This window comes from Coccinella septempunctata, chromosome 2 (genome assembly GCF_907165205.1).
Source record: "Coccinella septempunctata chromosome 2, icCocSept1.1, whole genome shotgun sequence".
Taxonomy (NCBI): Eukaryota; Metazoa; Arthropoda; class Insecta; order Coleoptera; family Coccinellidae; genus Coccinella; species Coccinella septempunctata.
In genome coordinates, this window is record NC_058190.1 from 15530904 (window position 1) to 15558707 (window position 27804).

Here is a 27804-nt window from a genome sequence, read left to right on the forward strand (position 1 = left end):
TATTTTTGCTCTGACTGACGGTCTTTCCCCCGCTAGACACGCAGCTGATGGTCATTTTTATATTTCCATATATGTAGAAAATCATATTGAGGTGTTTCCATTCGGGATGAAATCACTTGATTTTCAAATTTTTTTCCCAAGTTCACGCGCTCGACTGTCGTATTTTCCACCATCCGCCGATCGGCTGACTTCACTATTATGTTTCCCATTAACATCAATATTACATATAGAAAATTCCAGCCCTGATAAAATCACTTGAAATTTTTCATTTTTTCCCAAGTTCCGCCGCCTCCCACGCCCGCACCCACCGCCCTTATTTCAAAGAAGCGCTCGTTGAATTTTTAATAGACGATTGGTTAAAGGATCACATGGCATCGTGGATTGGGAATAAAACAGTTTTCGTAAACTACATATGTATATGAAATGCCACAAACATGAATTTGAACAAGGTAAAGTTCAACGATCATCGGATCCATTGTTAAGGTGTCCAGGTCACGAAGAAGCAGCACATTATATGGTTTTCCATGTCTGTCACTTGAAATCTGATGTTCATGTAACAATGCAATATTCTGATACAGATATTTTGATCATTATGTTGGGAAATATGAATTTTATCGAGAAGAACGTCCAAATCTCGATGCATGTTGGACCGGCAATAATAAGACATTTATTGATGTCACCAAATTGTTTGCATCATTGGGTCCAAATTTGTGCTCTGTATTGCCAGGATTTCATGCCTTTAGTGAATGCAATTTCAACTCAGCATTTCACCGTAAAGGAAAAAAAAATCGTTTGAAATTCTCCGGAAGTCTCCAACGTAGATCCAAGCAGTGAGTGACATTTCACAAATTCCCAATTGCAACCTCGATCAATTGTTCACATACTTAGAATGCTATGTTTGTAGAATATATGGATTTACAGAATTTGATGATATTAATACTGCTCGTGTGTTAACATTCAATAGAGCATACGGCAGTTAAGATTATTGCAATCCACTTAACTTGGAAAAAAAACTGACGGATTGTTATTCCCGCCCTGTAAGGCTGAACTGAACCAACATTTCTTCCGAACGGCATACATCATCCACCTTTGGAGCCATGCACATCTACCTGTGCCTACCGATTTTTTTGAATGTTGATTATGTTGATAACGAATTAATAAAAATATGAATGACCTATTGCATATATGTGAAATAAGATCTATACTATCACTTGGACATAGAGAATCGTCTCGGGGTCACTTTAGAAAAAACAACATTCTGACAGTCTATGGTCTCTACATGTATGGACTACTTCTATTTCTCCACAATCACCAGTACCTTTTACTTTGAGGACTGTAAGAATGGTAATAACACAAGAAGAACTGAACCCTACTTTTATCCCATACACTCCTCAACTTTAAGGGAGAGAAGTGTCCATTATGCAGCGATGAAATTATTTAATGGCTTACCAGCGAATTTGCAAGGCATCGATCAGTTTGACCTTTTTCGGAGAAGGATTCACAGCTACAGCTACATACTTCAGTGTGAACCTTATAACTTGGAACAATTTAGAGAATTTTGTAAAAAGAAAAATTGCTCCTGAGATATTTTTTGTTGTTGTTGTTGCTTTGACATGTTTCTATTTCATTTTGACATATCTGTGATATGTAGATTAATTGTAGAAATGAAATAAATATACTATACTATACTATACTATACTATACTATACTATACTATACTATACTATACTATACTATACTATACTATACTATACTATACTATAATTAAGTATGTTATATGATGTTGCTGCTTTACCTACATGTATCACGGGTGAATCGCAACAAACCCGTTCGATATTGATCGAAATCATATTTTTAATAAATATTGATGTTAAAATATCCGTAGGCTGATTAACTAATGAGAAAAAAGTCATCAGTCAGATCATTGAAAATTCCGCGCGCCGTATAAATGCATGAGCGCGCTCATACATTGTTGCTCTGACAGTCTTTCCCCCGCTAGACACGCAGGTGACGGTCATTTTTATATTTACATATATGTAAGAAATCATATGGAGGTATTTTCATTTGGGATGAAATCACTTGATTTTCAAATTTTTTTCCCCAGTTCTCGCGCTCGACTGACGTATTTTCTACCCTCCGCCTATCGGCTGACTTCAATATGTTGTTTCCAATCGACATTAATATTATATATAAAAAGTTTCGCATGAGCGCGCTCATACATTTTTGCTCTGACAGTCTTTCCCCCGCTAGACACGCAGGTGACGGTCATTTTTATATTTACATATATGTAAGAAATCATATGGAGGTGTTTTCATTTGGGATGAAATCACTTGATTTTCAAATTTTTTTCCCCAGTTCTCGCGCTCGACTGACGTATTTTCCACCCTCCGCCTATCGGCTGACTTCAATATGTTGTTTCCAATCGACATTAATATTATATATAAAAAGTTTCAGCCGGGATAAAATCACTTGAAATTTTGCATTTTTTCCGCCGTTCCGCCGCTTCCCACGCCCGCACCCACCGATGGTATTGAAGCTGACGGTCGGTTTCGTCACTTGCGATGTGACTACAACCTACAGTATTAAATTCAACCGGGATGAAATTCCTTGAAAAAAAAGCCCCTGCCTCCCGGACTATTATTGGACCTTTCAAAGTGCAAGCAGTCCTACCAAACGATCTATATACCTTGAGAAGAGTAGGAGGCCAGAATAGAACTATATCCGGCCAAGAACCAATGAGACCTTGGTCTAAAAAAAAGCAAATAGTGATTAGTGGGTGCTAGTTTCAATGATGTGCCATGGTGAAGTGAAATATTCTCATGTCCATCAGATGTTCTATACTGTTCCTTATGAGATTCTTATTGTTATGTTATAATTCATTGTATCGTCTCATGTTGAATGTTTTCAAAAGCACTTGAAACTTCATGATAAGTTTTCGGTACTTTAAATACGAATATGTAAAATTGACAAGTTGTCCTGGACGGAAGTCGCTAGTTGAGGCTAACCTCTGTGTAATTTGACATTGACAAGTAAGGCCCGGACGGGACGAGGAGCTAAATGCTCATACCCGTACCGACGTTGCCACGTCTACTTCTCATTCCTTAATTGTCAAATGTCAACTGTCCATTTCTGACAGCCTGTGAGCAGCCTGACTGAGTTTGTCTATGCAGACTGAGCAGAGACTTGTGAGCTTCTGGTGCTTTTTTTATTTTCATTTGAATATAAGAATCAGAGATCCTTTTTTGTACTTTTCGTACACGTTATTGATTAATATAATATGTCTCTAGTTTGTGATCATTGTGGTAATAATTACGTCTCACAGTCTTCTTTGAATAGGCATGTAAGAGAAAAATATGGGATAGATCAAAAGATTATGAAAAGTCACGATGCAAATGTGCATCTATTCAATTGTTTAGAAGGCTGCAACATTTCGTTTAGATTTAACTATGAGCTTCGATCACATTTAAAAAATAATCATCTCTTCGACATGCAAGAAGGAATGTTGAACTTTGATTCTTTTAATGGTAAGATGTTATCTCTGCATTTCACGAATATATGAAATAACAATTTTTCAGAGTTCAAGATATGGTTGAAAGAATTTGAAGCAAAATCTGCTACTAAGTATTTGAAAAAGTTCGTGAAAAGTAATAATGCGACGATTATCACATATTTTAATTGTCATTGAAGTGGTAAGTAATATGAATATCGTTCACATCATTGAACTAAAGAAAGAAATGGAAGGGACCCGCAGTTCAGCAAATCGGCAGAAAGTGTGTCCAAAAGTGTGGGAGTGAGAAAGACTATTGGTGGGTATCCCTTCTCTCTCTTTTAGATGTTTTGTTTACATCAATCAGCTGACGGTTTTGTTGATTACTCAGTTTAAATTAGTTTTTGGGATGATTTCTGTTGTGTTCAATTGGAAACGAGAACTAAAAGTGTTCAGAATGCTAAAACTCACGATTAATATTCGCTTGAAACTTGAAAAAACTCAAATGAATCGGGGAATCCCACTCGAAAACCTTTAAGTATCTGGATTTTCGGTTTCTGAGAAATATGGATCTAGTGAAGAGACAGATTACCTTTACCTGGCCACCCGAAGAAATTAAAAGGGTTGAAACTGTCTGAAGAGACCTCTTTCGATTTTAACTGTCCTCTGAGTAAGTAATCTTCAGAATTGAAGTTGTTTGTGAATTTGTGGTATAAAGTTTTAGAGAAAGTATTTTATAGGTTTTTGTGTTTCTCACATCATTGTTGTCCCCATCAACATCAGTACTGTTTGCAGTCACGCAAAATTGGTAAATTTCAGAATCTTGTTACAACGATGGTTGTAACAAGTTGCTAAAGGATGCTCCAATGAGCAAAACAAAAATGAGACAAAGAGTTTCCACAGGTAGGTCTATTTTAAATATTTTCATTATGAGATCCTTTTTTGTGACTTCAAAAGCATTATATATTACTTTATTTTAGGTTTCCTTTTAAACGCCCAGATATTTTGGTACTTTGGATTACTGCCGTAGGAAGGGAAAATTGGTATCCCTCAAAGTATAGTAGAATATGTGAAGACCTTCATTATACAAGAAAAATATTGAAACTTGATGCTGTACCAAGTGTATTCAATAATATCCCAAGACATTCAAGGATCATGGAATACTTACAGTTCCATCACTCTTCATATACAACTCACTGTGTTATGTGCATCAGAAGTGGAAGAACTTTCCGACCAATTCTATAAATCATGCATATGAAACAAGAAATAAAGACTCCTTGCAGATTCCAGTGCACCATCTGAAGCGCATAGACCAGGCATGGACTTCTGGGGCCCCAAACTATATAATAAACTTCCTTCTGAGTTTCATGACAAGTCATTGATGAACTTTAAGAGAGAAGTGAAAAGGTTGCTTTTAAATGAAACTATATATTCTATAGAAGAGTTCTTATCCAGAGAGAATATGTGATGAGGATTTTTTTTTATTTTTATTGTGTTTGTATGCATGTTGTTACCACTGTGATATTTTATATTTGTTTATTACTGTCGACACCATTTGTAATATTAATTGCAAACGAAGATCCATCTAATCTAATCTAATCCGATGAGAAGCAGAGCGCATGTAAGTTTTCGAGTGAATTTAAATTATTTGAAATCAATAATTTTTTTTTTCATTGTAGACTATTACTGAAGATATATGTAAACTATTATATATATTGTATATAATAAAAATATAGAAAGAATTGACACTTGTTTTTTTTTGGACAACGCTCCTTAATTAACTTAAAATTCAGTATAGTAGAAGGAAAATATGTATGTTCAACATGTAGATTAGAACCTTGATGAATTTCACATGATTATATTCTTTCACAATATACTAATCTAGTTAAAATGAACAAATTTCTGTTCTTTTCATACAAAAAAAGACTTATTAAATTCCGTCTGAACCGTTCTGAAAAATATGATCAACATCGCAAAATTGACTCGGAAAACGTCTTGAATTGATGAAAAATATGATTCCAATCATCACAGTTCGAGAAACGAGTCCAAAATTTCAGATATCCCCATCTCATTGGTGCAGGTATTTGGCAAAAAAAATATTAAATTCCTTCTACACTACTATGAAAAATATAATTCACATCGCATATAGGTTATCTATGATCGCATAATCAACTCAGAAAACGTCCTGATTTGATAAAAAATACGATTCAAATCAGAAAAACGAAACGTCAAAAATTTAAATTCAAACTTTAATAGGTTATCTCTCCTTGCGCAAGTACAGAGAGAGAAAGATATACATCCAATTGTCTATTTCAGTCGGCCTCACTTTTGCTGACCCGAGAGTCCCTTCCATTTCCTTCTTTAGTTCAATGGTTCTTAGTTCAATGGTTCACATACAGCAGGACCCCTCTAATCCGAACGGACCACACGCGTTTTTTGTCGTTTGTCGCTTGTTGCGCACTGAACCTCGAGTGAGTAGAAATTCTTTTATGTAAGTCGCAGTTGCGAGACAAGGCTTTTATTTGTCATTAAATACCTTCCGACAAACTAAAATTTTGGAATTCTTTGAAAAAGTTTAATGAATGTAGTGTTTATAGATGAAAATACATCTGAAATTCCATAAGAGTCATAAAAAATGCCTTATAAATCCTATATACTGTAATCTGAACGCTCCACTAATCCGAACAGGGGGTAAATTTTTGGAGTTCGGAATAAAGAGGTCCTGCTGAATTTTCTATTTTCTAATTGATTTTTCAGGAAAGCTGCGTCGAATAAATTGTGTAAGAAAAAGACAACTGAAGAGTCAAGGATACTGTAAAATGAATACAGCTTGTACTAGCTATATTAAATTAATACAATTTGAAGATGGTAAATGTTCAATGACTCATTCTAAATTTCATTATGGTCACACAATAGAAGTGAAACATCTGAGATTAACCCAAAATTTTCGGTCTAATATTGCAAAGAAGTTGGCCATTGGTGTCAATAAATCAAGGTTTGTAATGAGTATCTAATATTCTGATTTTGTATAACTGTTCTGAATTATTTTGCAGAATAATTGATGAAAATAGAGATGAAATTGAAGGTCAATTAAGCCACCAGAAAAGATATTAATAATATAAAAACATCTTTCAATATACAAATTCAAGAAGGGGTTCGTCATAAAAATGACGCCATAAGTGTTGAAATATTTGTAAAAGAATGTCAAGCTGATGAAAACAACCCAATTTTATTTTACAAGCCACAAGGTGAAAGTGATGAAATTTTGAGTATCAATGATTTTTGCCTAATAATGATGAATAATTCCCAAAAGGAAATGTTGATAGAATATGGCAAAAACATCATTGAAATATTAATGGAATCAACAATTCCGAAGGAATTGTCGTTCCAATAACGTGAGTTAGTCATGAACTATCAGGAAATCCCAGAGAAGTCGAAAAAATTCAAGTGCAACTGTAGACCGGTTTCGGGATCATTTTCCCTCGTCAGTACAGTATAGCACTGAATCTCTCGATCGGAGGATGGTGGTCTTATGCGATCTTGGGACGCCGCTTTGAGATATCTCATCACGATACGCCACCTGTCACGCAAAGACTGAACCAAACCTCACTTTCTCTGCAGACTCCTACAACAGTTCATGGCTCCCAAGTTCATTAATATTTCATTCTTCCGATGCGTCCGGTTAGGCGCTTGGAGTACTGTATATCTTTTTATACAGTATTCCTTCTTTTTGTATTTTTGTAAAAACATCATTGCCATAGATAGTACCCATGGCTTAAATGGCTATGATTTTGAATTAACTACTGTAATGGTTGTAGACAATTTTGGTGAAGGTTTTCCAGGGGCTTGCATGCTAACTAACCGCAAAGAAACTTTGGTGTTTGAAATTTTTTTCAAAAGTATCAAGTCTAAAATTGGTGCACTTGAAGCTAACACATTTATGACTGACATAACTAATGTTTTTTATAATGCATGGAAAGCTGTCATGGGTTCTGTGAAGAGACGATTACTGTGTTCATGGCATGTAGATCAGGCTTGGAGAAAAAATTTGAACAAAATTGGTGATGTGGAAAAAAAACAAGTTGTTTATAGAAATCTTAAGGTATATATAAATTCCATTCAACTGAATGAATCAGTTAAATCATACAATTAATATATGTGATGGATCAGTTGAACAGTTGTTCTGTGAAGCCAAATTAAACATTTATATATATATATATATATATATATATATATATATATATATGAACCCGTAGTTCGTTGTTACCTCCGTTAAGTTGGGCGACCTGACCTCCGGGTGAAGGAGTTTTTTAATTGGAATAATTTTTGCTTATATATGTAGAGGGGAAGGTAAATAACAGGGGTACCTAAAGAGGGGAAAAGATTTTCATTGAAAAATTTTTCTTTAAACGAATCAGACCTTACTACCTCCGCATATATTTTTTATTAGTAGTGCGCTCTCACCTCCCGCAACGTTGTCAGATTTGAGGAGGACAGAAAGTAGGGCAGCTTGAATTCTACTCATATACAGCTGCTCTTCCGATTCATTCACACATACTGAAACCTGTAAATAGTTCGAGAACGATACTGATATTAATAAACTTCATACGCTAATAATTGATTGATAAGGATTCGGAGTAAATGAATTTGGACAGAAATTATTATCTTTTCTTCATGAATATCAACAGTTTTGAATAAGTATGCTATGTCTACGATACTTCGTCCGATAGGGGAGTTTAATACCGTATAGGTCCTAAAATGAATGATAAATGACAATGAAATTTTTCGTTACATATGAGATTAATTCCAAAGACAATTTTACCGAATTTGTTCTGGTATGAAATAGTTATCTAAATTTTGGGCATTATATTCACGACATGAGGAACTCCATTGAAATGTTTTTCCCGAATGAATCAACAAAGATATACGTTTCACTTTCAGCTTCTATACTTCATTCACTTTCATTTTAGCACAGGAGTGGCCATGGAAATTGAATACCTTTCACTCTGTATGGTACGAAAATGTTGGGTTAAGACGCTTGTCAAAACATTTTTGAGTTTTAAATAAATGCTACGTAGTCCGTTCTACGTGAGACTCTCAGTAATTACGTATTTCATCACAATGTCAAATCACTTCGGAAAATATTGCGTCGAAAATATGTAACGAACATAATTGACATTTATACAAACTGATTGAAGACATACCAAATCTATTTATTTACATGGAAAATAGAAGTAATCAGTAGCTTGAGGAGAGTTACTGTTGTTTATTTTCTTTGGCTGGGGGCTGAAGACGTTACATCAGTTGTAGAATTCAAAAAAATCAACCCGAGGATGAAATGCATTTGATGCAGTGTTAGCATTGAATTGAATACTCATAGGTGGTAGGGAATGGGTATCTCTTGAAGAAATGAACGGATAATTACGAGAATGTTGAATTCCTCAACAAAAATCATCTTGCGTGAATGGTAGTCAAAATAATTGAAAGAAGTTTGAAGCAACAGGAGCTTCACCTTCAAACAAAACAACTGCCTAGTATTCATGTCTGTTTATTTTCAGTACATTGATATAATAATAATAATTATACAGGGTGTGGCGTAATGAATGGATAATATGGAGCCTGCGGGTAGAGTACTCTATGGGGGTTCAAATAAATATATTTTACGTTTGGCAAAAGTGCCTTGGTTTTCGAGATATTGGGGATTTTCGATGAATCACCCCAAATAATAATAATAACTGGATATTGACATTTTTCATCATAGCGGTTCAAAAGAAACTCCTTGATTTAATGGCATTTCTTAATTGCTCGAGGAGTCTTTTGAAATTTTTCAGTACACAGGGTGTTTCACAAGTAAACGGACAAACGAAAACCGTGAATAGAGGGCATTGAGCTCAGTTCAAAAACACCTCATATGTGTGTCTTAGGCATTCCGTTTCCGATATAGAGAGGAGTTTATTCAAATTTCCCTAATTTTTGTTCGGCCATAACTCCAAATATTTTAGTTGGATTCGGCTAAAAATTCATTATCCGCTTAAGCTTGTAAGTTTCAATAAAACAGAACATTAAAAGTTGACGAACACAGGACCGGACTCATTGAGGATATATTCAAATTTAAACTCATGCAAAACACTCTGTTTGTAGTTTTTCTCGTCATAATTTTGAATTTTTCAGGTATCTTCATTGATTTTCTCAAAATCAATGAAACTTTGGTATGCCTTTTCAGATTATTTCTAATGAATAATTGTTTGATCGTTAAATGTCTGGAAAAAACAGCTCTGCATATTGACTTTTACTTCACATTAATTAATGGGATGAATATGATCGCCAATCAACTGAGGAAATCTAAAAATGGAATTGGAAATGTTCAACTGAATTTTTTCGTTCTCAATATATGTCTTGCATTTGTTTTTGATATTTATAGCATATCTGGTTATTCAGATAAGTGATTAACAGTGATAATAAGCTTTATTATTGATAATAAACAAAAATAGAAAAAACTACCCTATCATGATCATGAAAATAATAATTATAATTCGATATCTTCCGAATATGAATCGCTTTTTATGGACAACGTGGAACTGAAGTAATTTTCCGAACTGATTTTCACCTCATTTGGTCTTTTAGTGAAGGTAATGATTGGCACTTCGAATAAGTGTGATAAATGCACTTTCGAATACTTTACTGATTCCGTTATAGTCATTATTGGATCTATGGAAATCTATGGATTGTTCTGGTCTTATTACAATTTGTTATTGAAACATTGATGATATTCATGCACCAGCAAAAGTATTTATCAGTATTTCAGGTCATTTTATTAGAAGGGTAGGACCACAATATTGGACTGCTAGATCTCCAGATCTGACACCCCGCGATTTCTTTCTTTGTTTTTATTCACACAACTAGTTGTCCATAGAAAAATAGATTCATTCTGAAGATCAAGTTTTAATTTTTAGTTTCAAGATAGCGTAGTTTTTCGATCCATATTTGGGTATCATCAATTTTGAAACATTTTATCCTTGTGAAAGAGTATTTTGAAGACCGAATATGGTATAATTGTTGAACACATTCAACAGAATATTCTTCGAAAAAAAATCAATTAAGGATTTCTAAATACATTTTCATGAAGTGCTCTATTCCTTAGAGGCGTCTGACCAAAACAATTATTTCTAGAACATGATCAACAGGTGGGGCAACCCAAAAATCAATTCATTTTGAGACAATAATAATGCAGATAACAAAAAAGTTGAAATTATGATTAAAAAACTACATACACGGTGTTTTTATGAGTTTGAAGTTAAGTAAAGCCTCATCGAGCCCGGTCCAGATTTTTGTCGAATTTTAATGCTCTGTTTCAATGAAATTAACAACTCAAAGCTAATTATAAATTTTCAGTCGACTTGATCAGAATTTCAGGAGTTATAGCCAAACGGAAATTCGAGAAATTTCAAAAAACCCCGAAGAAACCTATATATAGGGTGCCCCAAAACTATTGAATCAAACGTCACACCACGATAGAGTAGATCAAATACTATCGAATGACACCAACATTAGTTGAGCGAAAATGTACCGTTTCTAAAAAAACCTAACCTAAAGTTGCCGATTTTCGAACTATTTTTTCAGTCACAAGGCCAATTTGTTATTAAGGATAGCGTTTTTCTCCCATATTATCACCCCTGTTTATTCTGAGTATTAAAAATCATGTAGAAAAAACAATTGTTTTAATTTACATTTACTTAGGTTATGGTTATCGATTAACTACTTAAAATAATTTCAATTAGGGGAGATGAAACAATAATATTACTTCAATATAATTTAAAATCGATATCCTTTTTCACAAACTGGCCCTGTTATTAAGAAAAATAGTTCGAAAATCGGCAACTTTATGTATTTTAATAAAATTCTGATTATTTTGGAAACGGTACATTTTCGTCGAACTAATGTTGGTGTCATTCGATAATATTTGGTTTACTCTATCGTGGTGTGACGTTTGATTCACTAGTTTGGAACACCTTGTATATGGTATGATTCTGAACTCAGCTCAATGCCCTCTATTCGCGGTTTTCATTTGTCTGTTTACTCGTGAAACACCCTGTATACTCCTTGTACTCTGAAAATTTTAAAACGAATGCCCTCACCGTCATATGAAAATTCAAATTCTTCTTGTTGTAAGAACCGTTCATCCTTTCACCCAACGCCGACCCTAGTTACATGGCCCGTTGAAAACGAAATCGGCATCTGTTTACTGCAAAACACGTGTTCGCTGATATGAAGGGTTCAAAATTTTCTACCTGATTCGGGCTTTTTAGGAACGAATTGCTCAAGATGCCGAGTTCGAATAACATTTCGTTTTGCGTGTTATATTGGATAAAATTGAATTTATTGCATGGATGATTCGAGAATTATTGATGTCCAGAATGCTCCAGAATGATGAAAATTTTCAGATTTCATTGAAATTCTTGCGAAAATTATCTCGTATATTTTCAAGTTTAGATTTTAATTCATTCAGAACTTTGAAGTTCGGCAAATAATGATGTAAATGATATAGATAACAGTCAATCACATTTCCTTCAGCGCAGTTGTTGTTTTGAAGAAAAAGCAGTAGATTCTCGCAAAATCCGAAACTCTACATGTATAGCAGTTGTTCAGTTCGGGATTAAAGTTTATCCTAGATTGATTTTGACATTTCAGTTCAGTTCTGTCAGATTATCTAGGATCATCTTAAATCTCTGCCTCATCCTGAACTGAACAACCGGGCCTTATAGTAATAGCAACGTAGCATTCATTAAGTCGGTATATTATTGGAATAATACTAATTTTTTATAGCGGAGAATAGTGGTTTTCAGCCTCGGTAGGTATTCACGAAATTCATTTTATTATGTTTTTTCAAGGTGAATCGGCCCGAAATCTTGGATCCCCCGACCTGCTAGTTTCGTATACTTCTATGACAATAGCATAATAACTCAAATTTCAACATTTTCACAGGAATTTTTGAATTTAAGGGAGAGACACATTGAAAAAATCGATAGCAATTTACCGCCTAAACTACGAGCTTGCCGAAGTTGAAACTGGTAACAATCTACTCAGTGCTTCATAATATGTATAGTTTTATGACTCAGTGTTTTTTAGAACCTGTGAAAAAAATTAAAAACTGTAAACTCGTCATCGCCTTCCAAAGGCTGTATCTTGGAAGGTCTGTCGATTTGGAAAATTTACAGGAAATACCCCCGCTTATTTTCATTAAGGAATCATCTCCCTTATTCCTTCGCATTTGTTTACAGATATCCTGTATATAGCTATATTTTATCTATGTACCTTTTTATTCTAGATAGTAGAAGTTAATCAATCATCTGTATCTCAATCATATGTATCCGAGTATGTATCTATATTATTAACTTCATTATGAAGATTCATTATATCTTGACAAAAATATGGTTGCAATTTCAAAATATGTTGACTCGAGGCCTTCCAAAGACTTCAATATTGTTTATTTTTTCCCTTACACCCTGTATGATCTATCGAAAAATGCAAATCTGTTTTGGCGAATTCTTCATTAAATCTTACTTGTTTCGATATAATTGGTAATTTTCTTTATGATACATCACTGAAATATTTAAACCAGAGAGATGCTACAAGCTCTTAAAATTTTTGGGAAAATCCAATATTTAAACATAATCGATAATAAAGGAGATGTTTCTGAGCAAAGGATTCCTCAAAATCTTTGAGAAATCTGATTCAAGAAAAATATAAAGAGCGTTTCATTTGAAATAACACAATGTCAAACATTCGATTTAGCCGACGTTGTTCATTTGTGTGATATTGTGAAATTTGTAGCATTTTTTTCTCCTGATTCTGAAATGAAAATTTTCGGATTGGCTCATTGTCCTTGAATATTCATCACCATTAACATCTGAATTTTCTTATCCAAAAAATGTTTCTCTCTGAACAGGTTATTTTATTATATGCAATGATACAATACTGATTATTCGTTATACTAATAGGTAGTATTATCTATATGGATCATTTCCATAGAGAGAAGAAATATCATTATGGACAAGATTCAAATCGATTCGTTTTCAGATAGGTAATGAAATAGTTCGCCAAATTCAGAATTATAGTGTAAGCTTGAGATGAAAGAAGTTCAACGGATTCATAGATATACGCACGATGAAATATAAACAGTCATAATCCCATTCGAGAGAGCCAAGATTGGTTCTCTTTCACGTGATTCTTTCCCCTACAAAGGAATGCGATAAAAAATCGTTGAGATATGCCGCCTGGCTTGCAATAATGGAGGAGAAAACGCGCTGCGCCTCTCATTACTTAATTCCTCCGTATACTGATATTCCGCCTGTCTACATCTGCTTGCACAGTACAACGTTGCCATTTTCGGAGGTGCAAACGAGCAAAGAGTCTTTCAGAGTAATTCTCCGATATACAGCTCAGCACACTAGCGCCAGTGATATACACTCGAACTAAAAGATTGTTCAGTACATAAAGGGGGTGCGTTGTGACCTCAAAACGATTTTTTGATATGTTGGTCCCTGAAGCCTCCTGAATCTAACAAGCTAAAAAACAAGGCAAAACGTTGTCACCTCCGATTTCGGAGGTGACATCGATATATATGAGGTGAGAGCGTTAAACGAGTTACTATTTTGGAGGTGGTATTAACACTTTATAACTATATATATATATATATATATATATATATATATATAGTTATAAAGTGTTAATACCACCTCCAAAATAGTAACTCGTTTAACGCTCTCACCTCATATATATATATATATATATATATATATATATATATATATATATATATATATATATATATATATATATATATATATATATATATATATATATATATATATGTTAGAATAAAGTAAAACACGTGGTTGGTACTTTTTATTCACAAAGTAAGATGGCGGTCGGTTATCTAGCACGTGGAGGTGCTCTAACACAGGGTCAGGTACAAAGCGTATCGCCCGACAAGATAGTTCAAGTAATAGTCTGTTCGGCCTGTGCCAAAGAGAGAGCAGGTAACATTGGAGCACAGAGTTCACAGAGCATAGGTTCTATACTCTTATTCTTCCTTCGACATTCGTCGTCGGACATTATCAGTATATTTTAAGGGGGGTCAAATTAACATTTGCTAACACGGCCATACTGACCACTGAAACGTCCTCGTTTCACTTAGTAGGCATAAACAATATCTTAATATCAAACAACATTGTTAAAGGGAGCTTGTAAACATAAAACAGTTGAATCTTTGTGTACATGGCTCTGTTTGATGCGCTGGCTCGCGCTGCGGCATTATTATAGGTGGAAAAAAGAGCCAAGCGAGAAAAAAACCACCACCGCTTACTGTTTACAGATCAGGTCAGCAAAACACTTGGAATTTCAAAAGTTGATAAAATTGTCATTTACAACATATAAACTGTTAAATTAGGTTTGTGACATTGCACAGAAGTTATCCTCTACTAGGGACTCCCGTCCGGGCCTTACTTGTCAATTGCACAGAGTTAGCCTCACTAGCGACATCCCGTCTGGGCCTTACTTGTCAATATCAATACTGTAAAATTACACAGAAGTTAGCCTCTACTAGGGACTCCCGTCCGGACCTTACTTGTCAATTGCACAGAAGTTAGCCTCACTAGCGACCTCCCGTCTAGGCCTTACTTGTCAATATCACAACTGTGAAATTGAACAGAGGTTAGCCTCAACTAGGGACTCCCGTCCGGACCTTACTTCTCAATTGCACAGAGTTAGGGGCACTAGCGACATCCCGTCTGGGCCTTACTAGTCAATTTTACATATTCGTATTTAAAGTACCGAAAACTTATCATGGAATTTCAAGTGCTTTGGAAAACATTCAACATAAAATGAACATGAGACAATACAATGGATCATAACATAACAATAAGAATCTCATAGGGAACAGTATAGAACATAAAATCTGATGGACATGAGAATTTTTCACTTCATCATGGCGCATCATTGAAACTAGCACTCACTCATCACTATTTGCTTTCTTTAGGCCAAGATCTCATTGGTTCTATTCTGGACTCCTACTCTTCTCAAGGCATATAGATCGTTTGGTAGGACTGCTTGCACTTCGAAAGGTCCAATAAATGTTGGCTTCAGTTTTTCTTCATTCGATAGATGTCACCTTCATGGAAATTTTCTGATTAACATCAATCGGTAACCTAACCTGATGTTCGAGACCTGCCAGCGTTATACTATACTCCTGGATTGCTCAACGGGAACATTTTACATTCTTGAGAGCGCTTGTCTTGTGTAAATCTTCATAAGAATTCACGTACAAAACAGATCAAACTTTTGCAATTGATTTTGATTTTCCTGAAACATAACAAAGCGCCAGTATCTTATTTCCACTAGGTATGTTTCGACTAAGTTAGTCGACATGCTTGATATTTTTGTTATTTGACAACATTCGATTTATTCAATACTTCACTAATCGCTCGTCCAATCCTGACAAGTCTAGATTCAAATCTAATGTGCTAATTGATTGTTACGAACAATGGGTAACTAAAGTTTAACTGAACTTGTTTCTCTCTTTTTCTTAACAAAATAAAAATCTTCAGTATGTCCCTTTCTATCACAGAAATTACATTCAAGACTGGAATTTTCTGGATTAGAATTAAAACAACGTTTCTTTACAATAATCTAACTTTCTATGCCTAAATTTTCCACAGTTCCTACAATTCCCATGAAAGGTTTTGTCTGATTCTGTTTTCAGTAGCTGCTTCATTTTTCTAGTTTTCTACTATTATCCACTAATATGGAGCGTCGAAATCCTATGAAGAAGGCAATTTCAGCTGCTGCATTTCATTCTTAGATTCTTGCACTAATAATCTATTCTAAACTTCTACATTTGTGATATCATGTGCTATCAAGCTCAACACTATTTCCCACGGAAACTTTTCACAAAGTTTCCTGATCAAATTCAACTTGGCATGAGCATACTCTACTAACGAACTAAAATTTGCACTACTTATCAACATGCTAGCTTTAAGCCTCGTGGCCTGAGTTCCTTTCTCAGGGAACGCTATCTCTAAATTCCTAGAAAATGTTGACCAATTTCTAACTATCGGTTTCCAATTTTGATAAATTTTGGCTGCACGGCCTTTCAGGGCTTGCCCACAACAGTATCAGACGTACCTGTTTACGAATTTAATTTGATCAACTTCCTCACTCCACTCCTTGGTTGAAAAGGATGTATCGTCGGGGTCAAACTGGGCTAACGATAATTATGCGGTCACCACGTGGTCGGTGTCGTTCCTTAAACTAAACATGTTGGCTAGCAACTCCATCATCTTCATTTGAAGTTGGGCCTGGTTCTCCATTATCCGCATTACCGAAATGGCTTCACTTTCTTCGGGAGCTTTGTTGAGATTTTGCTGGTCCATTTTTTCTTATTCTTGTAGATTCTCACAAAACACAAACAATTTTCACTCACAAAATAGGATCCTCAATTTCTTGTCTCGAAAGAAGAAATTTAATCCCACTTCTGATGTTAGAATAAAGTAAAACACGTGGTTGGTACTTTTTATTCACAAAGTAAGATGGCGGTCGGTTATCTAGCACGTGGAGGTGCTCTAACACAGGGTCAGGTACAAAGCGTATCGCCCGACAAGATAGTTCAAGTAATAGTCTGTTCGGCCTGTGCCAAAGAGAGAGCAGGTAACATTGGAGCACAGAGTTCACAGAGCATAGGTTCTATACTCTTATTCTTCCTTCGACATTCGTCGTCGGACATTATCAGTATATTTTAAGGGGGGTCAAATTAACATTTGCTAACATATATATATATATATATATATATATATATATATATATATATATATATATATATATATATATATATATATATATATATATATATATATATATAATATATAATTAAAATATATATATTAGACTGATTCAAAAAAATCAACTTTCTTTTTTTTCGAGAAACACACCCCTAATTATCTTCGGGGCATTGAAAAATGACGTCTGTGAAAATATTAGCCGAAAATATTATTATTTAGAGGTCGCTCATCGCTCATTTCTATTTTCCCTACTAATAGCAGGTGAAAAAAATTCATTTCTGGTTAAAAAATTCCAGTTCGCAAACCAATGGACGGATTCTATTGAGCTATATATTTTTATGTAGGGAATTAGGTACTCTACAAAAACTCATATATATATATATATATATATATATATATATATATATATATATATATATATATATATATATATATATATATATATATATATATATATATATATATATATATATATATATATATATATATGAACCCGTAGTGCGTTGTTACCTCCGTTAAGTTCATTGGGCGACCTGACCTCCGGGTGAAGGAGTAATATAATTGGAATAATTTTTGTTTATATATGTAGAGGGGAAGGTAAATAACAGGGGTACCTAAAGAGGGGAAAAGATTTTTATCGAAAAATTTTTCTCCAAACGAATCAGACCTTACTACCTCCGCATATATTTCTTATTAGTAGTGCGCTCTCACCTCCCGCAACGTTGCCAGATTTTAGGAGGACAGAAAGTAAGACAGCTCGAATTCTACTCATATATAGAATACAGCTGCTCTTCCGATTCCTTCACACATATTGAAACCTGTAAATAGTTCGAGAACGATACTTATATTAATAAACTTCATACGCTGATAATTGATTGATAAGGTTCGTGATCTCATTGTAAATGAATTTGGACAGTTTTGAATAAATATGCTTATGTCTACGATACTTCGTTCGATAGGGGAGTTTAATAACATATAGGTCCCAAAATGAATGGTGCATGAAAATAAAATTTTTCGTGACATATAAGATTAATTCAAAAGACAATTTTACCGAATTTGTTCTGGTATGAAATAGTAGTCTAATTTTTGGGCATTATATTCACGACATTAGGAACTCCATATAAATATTTTTCCCGAATGAATCAATAAAGATATACGTTTTACTTTCAGCTTCTATACTTCATTCACTTTCATTTTAGCACTGGATTGGCCGTGGAAATTGGATACCTTTCACACTGTATGGTACTAAATGTTGCGTTAAGACGCTTGTCAAAACATTTTTGAGTTTTAAATCAGTGCTACGTAGTCCGTTCTACGTGAGACTTTCAGTAATTACGTATTTCATCACAATGTCAAATCACTTGGGTAAATATTAAGTCGAAAATATGTAACGAACATAATTGACGTTTATACAAACTGATTGAAGACATACCAAATCTATTTATTTATATGGAAAATACCAGTGATCAGTAGCTTGAGGAGAGTTACTGTTGTTTATCTTCTTTGGCTGGAGGGTGAAGACGTTACATCAATTGTAGAATTCAAAAAAATCAACCCGAAGATGAAATGCATCTGATGCAGTGATAGCATGGAGTTGAATAATCAAAGGTGGTAGGGAATGGGTATCTCTTGAAGAAATGAACGGATAATTACAAGAATGTTGAATTCTTCAACAAAAATCATCTTGCGTGAATGGTAGTCAAAATAATTAGAAGAAGTTTGAAGCAAGAGGAGCTTCACCTCACAAAACAACTGGCTCGTATTCATGTCTGTTTATTTTCAATACATTGATATAATGATAATAATTATACAGGGTGTGGCGTAATGAATGGATAATATGGATCCTGCGGGTAGAGGACTCTATGGCGCTTCAGATAAATATATTTTACGTTTGGTAAAAGTGCCTTGGTTTTCGAGATATAATTATATAAATAATAATAATAACTGGATATTGACATTTTCCATCATAGCGCATCAAAAGAAACTCCTTGATTTAATGGCATTTCTTAATTGCTCGAGGAGTCTTTTGCGATTTTTCAGTACACAGGGTGTTTCACAAGTAAACGGACAAACGAAAACCGTGAATAGAGGGCATTGAGCTGAGTTCAAAAACACCTCATATGTGTGTCTTGGGCATTCCGTTTCCGATAGACAGAGGAGTTTATTCAAATTTCCCGAATTTTCGTTCAGCTATAACTCCAAATAATTTAGTTGTATTCGGCTAAAAACTCATTATCCGCTTAAGCTTGTAAGTTTCAATAAAACAGAACATTAAAAGTTGACGAACACAGGACCGGACTCATTGAGGCTATATATATTCAAACTTAAACTCATGCAAAACACTCTGTTTGTAGTTTTTTTCGTCATAATTTTCAATTTTTCAGGTATCTGCATTTATTTTCTCAAAATCAATGAAAGTTTGGTATGCTTTATCAGTGGATAATTTTTAATGAATAATTGTTTGGTGGTGAAATGCCTCTAGAAAAAACCAGCGCAGCATATTGACTTTTACTTCATAATAATTAATGGTATGAATATGATCGCCAATCAGATGTGGAAATCTAAAAATGGAATTGGAAATGTTCAACTGAATTTTTTCGTTTTTGATATTTTAGCATATCTGGTTATTCAGATAAATCATTCACAGTGATAATAAGCTTTATTATTGATAATGAACAAAAATAGCAATAAAAAACTACGCTATCATGAAAATAATAATTATAACTTGATATCTTCCGAATGAATCGCTTTTTATGGACAACGTGGACCTGAAGTAATTTTCCGAATTGATATTCACCTCATTTGGTCTTTTAGTGAAGGTAATGATTGGCACTTCGAATAAGTATGATAAATGCACTTTCGAGTTCTTCACTTATTCCGTTATATTCATTATTGGATCTATGGAAATCTATGGATTGGTCTGGTCTTATTACAATTTGTTATTGAAACATTGATGAGATTCATGCACTAGCAAAAGTATTTATCAGTATTTCAGGTCATTTCATTAGAAGGGTAGGACCCCAACATTGGACTGCTAGATCTCCAGATCTGACACCCCGCGATTTCTTTCTTTGTTTTCATTCACACAACTAGTTGTCCAAAGAAAAATAGATTAATTCTGAAGATCAAGTTTTAATATTTAGTTTGAAGATAGCGTAGTTTTTCCATCCATATTTGTGCATTATCAATTTTGAAACATTTTATCATTGTGAATGACTATTTTGAAGACCGAATATGGTATAATTGTTGAACACATTCATTTCATTTCTTTGAAAAAAAAATCAATTAAGAATTTCTATTTTTCATGAAGTGCTCTAATCCTTAAAGGCGTCTGACCAAAACAATTACTTCTAAAACATGATCAACAGGTGGCGCAACCCAAAAATCAATTCATTTTGAGACAATAATAATGCAGATAACAAAAAAGTTTAAATTATGATTAAAAAACTACATACACGTTGTTTTTATGAGTTTGAAGTTAAGTAAAGCCTCACTGAGCCCGGTCCTGATTTTTGTCGAATTTAAATGCTCTGTTTCAATGAAGTTAACGACTCAAGGCTAAATATAAATTTTCAGTCGAATTGATCGAGAATTTCAGGAGTTATAGCCAAACGGAAATTCGAGAAATTTCAAAAAACCCCGAAGAAACCTATATATAGGGTGCCCCAAAACTATTGAATCAAACGTCACACCACGATAGAGTAGATCAAATACTATCGAATGACACCAACATTAGTTGAGCGAAAATGTACGGTTTCTGAGAAAACCTAACCTAAAGTTGCCGATTTTCGAACTATTTTTTCAATCACAAGGCAAATTTGTGATTAAGGATAGCGTTTTTCTCCCATATTATCACCCCTGTTTAATCTGAGTATTGAAAATCATATAGAAAAAACAATTGTTTCAATTACCATCAACTTAGGTCGAGACTTAGGTTATGGTTATCGATTAACTACTTAAAATAATTTCAATTAGGGGAGATAAAACAATAATCTTAGTTCAATATAATTTAGAATCGATATCCTTCTTCACAAACTGGCCCTGTTATTAAGAAAAATAGTTCGAAAATCGGGAACTTTAGGTGTTTTAATAAAATTCTGATTATTTTGGAAACGGTACGTTTTCGTTGAACTAATGTTGGTGTCATTCGATAATATTTGGTTTACTCTATCGTGGTGTGACGTTTGATTCACTAGTTTTGGGACACCCTGTATATGGGGTGATTTGGAACTCCGCGCAATGCCCTCAATTCACGGTTTTCATTTGTCTGTTTACTCGTGAAACACCCTGTATACTCCTTGTACTCTGAAAATTTTGAAACAAATGCCTCACCCTCATATGAAAATTCAAATTCTTCTTGTTGTGAGAAACGTTCATCCAGAGACTCTGGTTCATCCCCCCGACCCTGGTTACATTGCCCGTTGAAAATGAAATCGGCATCTGTTTACTGCAAAACACGTGTTAATGCTGATACGAAGGGTTCAAACTTTTCTACCTGATTCGAGCTTTTTAGGAACGAATTGCTCAAGATGAGTTCGAGTAACATTTCGTTTTGCGTGTTATATTGGATAAAATTGAATTTATGCCATGGATGATTCGAGAATTATTGATGTCCAGAATGCTCCAGAATGATGAAAATTTTCAATTTCATTGAAACTCTTGCGAAAACTGTCTCGTATATTGTCAAGTTTAGATTTTAATTCATTCAGAACTTTGAAATTCGTCAAATAATGATGTAAATAATTCAATATTATATTTGCCTCAAGACTCGAAACTTTTCGAGAAACGATTTATTTAATTATTTGATGACGAATAAATCAATTATGTGTGTTGATATTATATTTTCATTCATTGAAGAATATTTAGAATAATGAAGTTCAACAAATGATACGAACAAGATACTTATTCAATTAACCTCATGATCCGAAACATTTCAGAATTAATTTCGAATTAAGAATTTAAATTCTTAAATCTCGGCCTAATCCTGAAGTGATCAACCGGGCCTTATAGTAATAGCAACGTAGCATTCATTAAGTCGGTATATTATTGAAATAATACTAATTTTTTATAGTGGAGAATAGTGGATTCTCCTCGGTAGTTATTCACGAAATTCATTTTATTATGTTTTTTTAAGGTGAATCGGCCCGAAATCTTGGATCCCCCCGACCTGCTAGTTTCGTATACTTCTATGACAATAGCATAAAAACTCAAATTTCAACATTTTCACAGAAATTTTTGAATTTAAGGGAGAGACACATTGAAAAAATCGATAGCAATTTACCGCCTAAACTACGAGCTTGCCGAAGTTGAAACTGGTAACAATCTACTCAGTGCTTCTGTAAAAAAAATTAAAACCTGTTAACTCGTCATCGCCTTCCAAAGGCTGTATTTTGGAAGGGCTGTCGATTTGGAAAAAAATTTATAGGAACTACCCCCGCTTATTTTCATTAAGGAATCATCTTCCTTAGTTCTTCGCATTTGTTCACAGATATCCTGTATATAGATATATTTTATCTATGTACCTACTTATTTTGGATAGTAGAAGTTTAGTTTCGAAGACCAAAACAAAAATGTCAATTGCACTTGATTTGTTGATTATAAGAATCATTTATTTTGAATAATAAAACAGCATGCGAAAATACTTAAATTAACTTTTGTCTTTCTCCTTTCATCATGCCTCCATCATAGTGTCCGCTGTTCATCATAGCTTTTGGGAATTTACCAACCAATCATCTGTATATCAATCATATGTATCCGAGTATGTATTTATATTATTAACTTCATTTTGTAGATTCATCATGTCTTGACAAAAACATGGTTGCAATTTCAAAATATGTTGACTCGAGGCCTTCTAAAGACTTCAATTTTGTTTAATTTTTCCCTTACATCCTTTATGATCTATCGAAAAATGAAATCTGTTTTGAATAATTCTTCATAAAATCTTACTTGTTTCGATATAATTGGTAATTTTCTTTATGATACATCACTAAAAAATTCAAACCAGAGAGATGGTACAAGTTCTTTAAATTTTCGGGAAAATCCAATATTTAAACATAATCTATAATAAAATAGATGCTTCTGAGCAAAGGAATCCTCAAAATCATTGAGCAATGCGATTCAAAGAAAATATACAGAGCGTTCGATCTGGAATAACACATCAATGACCAACATTGGGTTCAGCCGACGTTCATTTCTTTTATATTGTAAAATTTATCGCATTTTTTCTCTCGATTCTGAAATAATTTGAATTTTTCTGAAAATGTTCGGAATCGCTTATTCTCATTGAATATTCATCACTATCTATTACGGTAGTGCCGATCCTAGCAGGTATGCAGCGCTTGTCCGGCACGCGGTCGCCCAAATAAAAGGGATGGCCTCAGACAGCCACCTTCATTTGTCAGTCAGTGTCAATTATTGAGTATTACTTTCTAACTCCAATTATCCAAATTTTGAATGAGACTACGAAAAATATTAAATGAAACTGAATTTTTCAATCTTGTCAAATCGAATATTCCTTGTTCCCTTTCACCGAAAAAAGAAAAACAAAAGAATGCTTGCTTCAGAAGAACGTGATGTAAAGATCGAACAAACCACCATCTGAGAGCAATTATCGTTATCGATAGGGACTCGAGATAGGAATGTCTAGGGTTTGTAAAAATTACCAGATTTTGAAATAGAATCGCGTGGTCGTGAAAACAAAAACGGCTAGGGTTCAATTATGATGCTTCCTACAGTTACTGCATGCGTGTACTTAAAAATGTAAATTGCATTTTTATTGTGTAGATTAGATAACATAAAAATCTGTAGAGAAGATGTCGGAGGGCAGGGACATCATCATCCAAATGGGAGATTATAGATTCTTATTTACAGGGTGTTTTTAAAGTTTGAGTGGAGTGGAAATTAAAACAACTCTATCTCCTGAACGGAATCGCCTATTCATCCGAAATTTGGAATGGAGATAGTTTCCATGAGGTTCCAGAAAACTGCAATCAATATCATTCTATTTGCAGGACAGTAAATTTGGACAGTCGTTGTCGTTAAAATTTCGCGAAATCACCCAATGAATTTCATGATTTCTTGATATCTGCGTAAACTGTAAATTTTATTTATTCAATTTCTTGATAGTGACAATAAGTTTTTTCTCGTGTTGATATTTAACATTCTATTCTTCTCATACCGAAGTGAATTTTGAATCTTTACGAATTCAATCAATAAAATATACATTATTGAACGTTTATTCCAATTTTCATTTGATCCAATACAAAAAAAAATCAAAGGTGCGGTGCGTTCCATAAAATAACATCAAATAAAATCATCTCTGCAACCAAAGATGTAGGAACAATTAATTCTTTAATGCAATTCATTAAGATATAAAATTCACTTCATCATGGGATGAAAACGATCACTTTATATTTTATTTTTACCAATTAAATTACTTAAAAATAAATAATTGTTGAAGAACCATCCTCGAGTTACTCTTCAGAAAACTGATCTAAGTAGTCGATCAAATGAAAACTAAAATTAACATTCAATAGTGATTCAATTGATTAAATCCATAAAAATTCAAAATTCACTTCGTTATGAGATCAATAGGATGTTGAATATCGACACGATAGAAAAAATTATTGTCGCTATCAAGACGAAAAATTTCAATTTCCATTTAAATTTGAAAAACACCCTGTAAATCAGAATCTAGAACTCTTAGATACTACATGTGGGGGTTCTTCGTAATCCTCGAGGTGTTCTCTATCTCACATTAAAATGTTTTTCATCTTATCTGGGACACCGTATATATGTAAAAAAAAAGTATATTTTTTGTCTTTGGAGCGGGCGGAGCGGCACATAAGGAATTCGGCACGCCTTAGGATCGGCCTGTACTTCTGAATATTCTTTTCCAAAAAGTATTCTCCTTTCTCTGAACAGCTCATTTTTTTATATGCAATGTAACATTTCTGATTATTCGTTATTCTAATAGAAAGTATTATCTATATAAATAATTTTTATAGAAAGAATCAATATTATTATGGTTTTATTTCAGGTAGGTAATGAATTATTTCGCCAAATTCAGAATTATAGAGATATATTGAATTGATGTGACTGATACTGGATGAAGATCCATAATTGAACTCAAAATAGATAATACGAATTTACAAAATTAGTTTCGAACCACGACACAATAACATCTTCAGGTGGGTGAAGGTAAGCTCAGTTTACCCAGTAGTGGAATTAATAGTATTCCAAATCTTGCTTATGACCATGAAGGTCTTTCGACTAGGTTCGGCCTTCCAAGTGAAGATTTTTCTGTTCTTCAGTTGTTTGAGGAACCCTCATGTTGGGGAATCATCTCCCATAGATATATCAGTGGTTATTCATTAAAAAATAGGAAAAAGAAATTCAAAAATTTCTCACACTTCATTGAAAATTCGTCAATATTTCCTATCAGTGGTTATCAAACCGGCCGAAACAAGGCAACATTTGGCCCGATAAAATCATGCAGAAACCAGAGACGGAATAACTTGAAATATCTCCAATTGTACAAATTCGTGATTCGTGTTGGCGTAGATTCAGGGTTTTTAGCCCGATATGTATTTTAACAAGTGTTTGAAACAATGAATAATTTTTCTCCTGTTGTGTTATCTTGCAGGTAGTTGTACATTCTTAACAAAAAACTATCTGGTATCATCCATTTAAGCCGTTTCTCTACATAGAGCATTACGCTCTTGTGAGTGATACACTTTTTGTAGTGCTATCGATGTTGATATAAATGAATATTGAAAGTTCGAGCTGAAAGAAAGTTCTTCATAGTATATATGGATATATTTTACCTCTAGGTGTACCTAGAAAAGCTCCTTCCTGTTATTCTATGTTCTAAGAACATTACTGATTTATTCGTTATTCTAATGAGTGGTATTATCTATATAGATCATTTTCATAGAAAGAATCACTATTATGTACAAGATTCAAATCGATTTGTTTTCAAGTAAGTAATTAAATCGCCAAATTCAGAATTATGGTGTTAGCTTGAGATGAAAGAAGTTCAACGGATGCATAGATACACACGATGAAATGTATACAGTCATAATCCCATTCGAGAGAGCTAAGATTGGTTTTCTTTCTCGTGATTCTTTCCCCTACAAAAGAATGCGATAAAAATTGTTGAGATATGCCGCCTGGATTGCAATTATGGAGGAGATAGCGCGCTGCGCCTCTCTTTACTTAATTCCTCCGTATACTGATATTCCGCCTGTCTACATCTGCTTGTACGGTACAACGTTGCCATTTTCGGAGGTGCTAACCAGCAAAGAGTCCCGCAGAGCAATTCTTCTATATACAGCTCGGCACACTAGCGCCAGTGATATACACTCGAACTAAAAGATTGTTCAGTACATAAACGGGGTGCGTTGTGACCTCAAAACGATTTTTTGATATGTTGATCCCTGAAGCCTCCTGAATCTAACAAGCTAAAAAACAAGGCAAAACGTTGTCACCTCCGATTTCGGAGGTGACATCGATATATATGAGGTGAGAGCGTTAAACGAGTTACTATTTTGGAGGTGGTATTAACACTTTATAACTATATATATATATATATAATATATAATTAAAATATATATATTAGACTGATTCAAAAAAATCAACTTTCTTTTTTTTCGAGAAACACACCCCTAATTATCTTCGGGGCATTGAAAAATGACGTCTGTGAAAATATTAGCCGAAAATATTATTATTTAGAGGTCGCTCATCGCTCATTTCTATTTTCCCTACTAATAGCAGGTGAAAAAAATTCATTTCTGGTTAAAAAATTCCAGTTCGCAAACCAATGGACGGATTCTATTGAGCTATATATTTTTATGTAGGGAATTAGGTACTCTACAAAAACTCATATAATTTTTCCATGAAACGGCTTTTCGAAAAGTTATTAGAGCTTGAAATGAAATTTTTGTCGGAGTAGCTGTTTTTACTCGGATATTGGGGAGAAATTATTGGAATTTACTTTGAAAATCAGGAAATCGTTCTCGAAAGTTACAATTGATATATATATATATATATATATATATATATATATATATATAATATATATATATATATATATATATATATATATATATATATATATATATATATATATATATATATATATATATATATATATCAATTGTAACTTTCGAGAACGATTTCCTGATTTTCAAAGTAAATTCCAATAATTTCTCCCCAATATCCGAGTAAAAACAGCTACTCCGACAAAAATTTCATTTCAAGCTCTAATAACTTTTCGAAAAGCCGTTTCATGGAAAAATTATATGAGTTTTTGTAGAGTACCTAATTCCCTACATAAAAATATATAGCTCAATAGAATCCGTCCATTGGTTTGCGAACTGGAATTTTTCAACCAGAAATGAATTTTTTTCACCTATATATATATATATATATATATATATATATATATATTTTTTTTTTTTTTTTTTTTTTTTTTTTTTTTTT

General features: G+C 33.7%; 1 protein-coding gene and 1 long non-coding RNA gene across 3 annotated transcripts in view; both read right to left on the reverse strand.

The window, feature by feature from the left end:
- Positions 1–27804, reverse strand: part of LOC123308343 (cilia- and flagella-associated protein 36) — a 239007-nt gene that overhangs the window by 155674 nt on the left and 55529 nt on the right. The window lies entirely within an intron of this gene.
- Positions 15520–16942, reverse strand: LOC123308344. Its single transcript, XR_006537094.1, has 2 exons — positions 15713–16942; positions 15520–15656 (listed from the first exon to the last, which is right to left on the reverse strand). It is a non-coding gene; the product is annotated as an uncharacterized LOC123308344 (long non-coding RNA).